The sequence below is a fragment of the Biomphalaria glabrata genome, chromosome 7 (genome assembly GCF_947242115.1).
Source record: "Biomphalaria glabrata chromosome 7, xgBioGlab47.1, whole genome shotgun sequence".
NCBI lineage: Eukaryota > Metazoa > Mollusca > Gastropoda > Planorbidae > Biomphalaria > Biomphalaria glabrata.
Genome location: NC_074717.1, coordinates 10,801,680 through 10,804,747, shown reverse-complemented (window position 1 = coordinate 10,804,747; position 3,068 = coordinate 10,801,680).

Sequence of the window (3,068 nt, the reverse complement as noted above, 5' to 3'; positions counted from 1 at the left end):
ATCTAATCGTTCATGTTAGTTGTGATTTAAATTGCTGTAAGTCATTGCATTGCATGAGAGTGTTCTTAAAATAGTGTACTCATATATAAATGAACCATATCCATAACAATAGTCAACTATAAGCTGTTAATATCTCCAATTCTTACAAGTCTGTGTTGCGTCTGTCAAGAATTTGCATTGATTTTCACACTTAAAATTCATCACTGTAATCTGCTCTTGGTTTACACTTGCATTTTTAAGATCCTGTTTACATTCTTTGAAAAGTCATTAAGGAAAAAAAATGAAGATTAAGCAATATAAAGAACTGTGGTGCCATCATAGGGGGACCTAAAGAAAAACTTTAAAAATTAAGATATATTTTGAAATAAAAAGACAAAAAAAAATATAACATCAAGGGCGACATACTGAAAGATCATTATTGCCAGCAGAATAACAAAATATTTTGTGCTACAAGAAAAAAGACTAAGACGAGTAGAAAAGTACACTTCTTTATTTTGTACATCGGATACACCAATATGGTTTCTAATTAAGGATTTGCCTCCGTGTTTGGAAATCTTCAACTGAGCCATCCTATTTATTGATATTATAATATCGGGCTACTGAGGACTAATAAAAATGTTGCAAACGTATTTAGTACATAAAATACAACTTATAGATATATGAGAACTAGAAACGCATTCGGTTGTGATGTTAATTCCTTTAACTTTAAAGTTTGCTAGAAAAAAGAAAGGGTGGTATATCTGTAAAACATGGAAAGGAACAATAGAGATCGAGATGGTAATAGGCTCATGTTATACCCAAAGATTTGATGAGGTGTTATTTCTTTTAGATACATTATATTGAAAACATGTTTCTTGTAAACGTTCAAAACTGATAGGATCAAGCCTTTTAATTCTTGAGAGGCAGTGGAGTAGCAGCCATGTACCGAAAAGGTTTCATTGCACCCGGGCCCATGACGAATAAGGTCCAAAAGTGAAAAAAATAGTTTTTCTTAATTGTAAAAAGACGTATAGACGATACTAAAAATAAGACGTTTCTGATTTGAGTCTAATAAGACAATAACAGCAAAATGTCATTACAAAGCTTGTATCAACTCATTCTGTCAGTCTGGTTAAAATTGTGTATTAACTATTGGTAATTATTTTGTTTGGTATCGTACAAGGGAAAGAAATTGTATTTGACAGATGTAGTGGTATTTTTTTAAATAGTCCCCTTTATACTTTGTGTAGAGAATTAGGTCGTCGCTTAAAAGTTTGAAACTAATAGTAAAACATTCTGTTTTCATGAGCACTTCGCTGGCAGAGTGGTTAGTTTGTTGGCATGAGAAGTCTTGAGCCCTAGTCGTACATTTTTTAACATTTATTCAAAAAGCGATTATGTTAACATCTAAACAGATACCTCCTTCTTTCTTCCCCCCTCCCCACCCCCGAGTGCAAATGATAGGATCATGCGCATTAAGAAAGCTAAAAGCATGATATTGTGCTAAAAACAATTAGTAAAAAACGTATTTTAAAATTATTTTTTTTAAAATGCATTGATACATACAGGGCAACTAGATTTGATTTTTGTATCACTCAAACTTTAAATCTTTTAAAGAGAAGGGTCACCATTCTAATTTGAACCAGGGCTGATGAGTTAATTGCTACGCCACTGATAACAGGTGGCCTTTTTTTTTATAGTTGTTAACATAAAGAAAAAAACAAGTCATGTCAATCGTAGACTAAATCCTATAGATATAAGTAGTGCAAACTAAACTTAATGACGTTACAATAATGTACACTGAAAACTGTTCTACGTGTTTTATTAGTCGTGATCTATTTCTTTAAAGTAATGTTTTCAATGTATGAGACAAGAGAAGAGAAGATTAATGAGCTTGAGCTCTTCTTCCCATTTTATTATTAAATTCAAGTCTAAACTTTGTGCTCATCTTGTAGTAGATGACTATAGTCAGTGAACTGTTCAGAGTCTTGAGGAGATCAGTGCACGAACTGACCACTTCTCTGACGTCGCTATATTTGCCGCCTAAGCTTAGACCCTTGATGAAGATCATAGAGTCGAACAAAAGATATTCGGGAAGCAAGAGTGAGACACACATGATGGATACGGACATAAACAGCTTGGCGGACTTCCTTTCCTTGTAAGTCAGGTTCGATAACTTATCCCCAGCTATTGAGATGGATTGTCTCCACTTCGATTTAGATTGCAGCGCATGAAAAAGTAATACGGAACAAGATATCAATATTGTAAAGGTAGCGTAGGGAAGAAGAAGGTCTGTGAAATATAGAGTTACTGGAAAAAAGCTAAAATAGCTACTTCTCAAGAACACAGATACGACAGTCATATTAAGTTCGGGGACGTATGCCCAGTCCAGATATTTTGTGTAAAAATTCAGAAAAAAATACAAGGAATAACCAAGGAACACGCATGCGTTTACGTAGACGGCCATTCTCGTGCTGATCATGGCCTTGACCTTCAGAGGCCGGGTCACACAAAGGCACCTCTTAAATGCGGCAAACGTGGTGATGGCGCTACTCACACGAATGAAGTACTCGTGCGAGTAACCGCTGATAACAGCCATGGCCAACCTGGACACTTTGCGGTCCGTTTCCTTAATTAGCGGGTTAAAGTTCACTGCGTAGGCAAGCTCCATGATTAATGCTCCAAGGTCGCTAACTGCCAGAGCTGTCAAAGTCACGTTGACCCCGTCTTGGTAGCCTTGTCTGCGAAAGAGTTGTATGTTGATCACGTTAGCTGCGACTCCGATCAAGCACACACAAAGTGTGCACACACTCACACAGACTGTGATACCATTAAATAAGAGCGGGTCAAGGTTCACAATCATATCCATGACATTTTCGGACACATACTTATTTGTGGCAGACATCTTCTCAATGTTGAATCGTGGCCCGTTCAATGAGATTTACTTCAATGTAAGAAATCAATATCCTATATAACACACTGTCTCTTAGTCTCTCTTTATGATATTCTCTACAACGAGAGTGCATCTGTCTTACAATTTTGTTTAGTAAACTATAGCTCGTTATATGCTACGTCTTAAAGCGTTAACC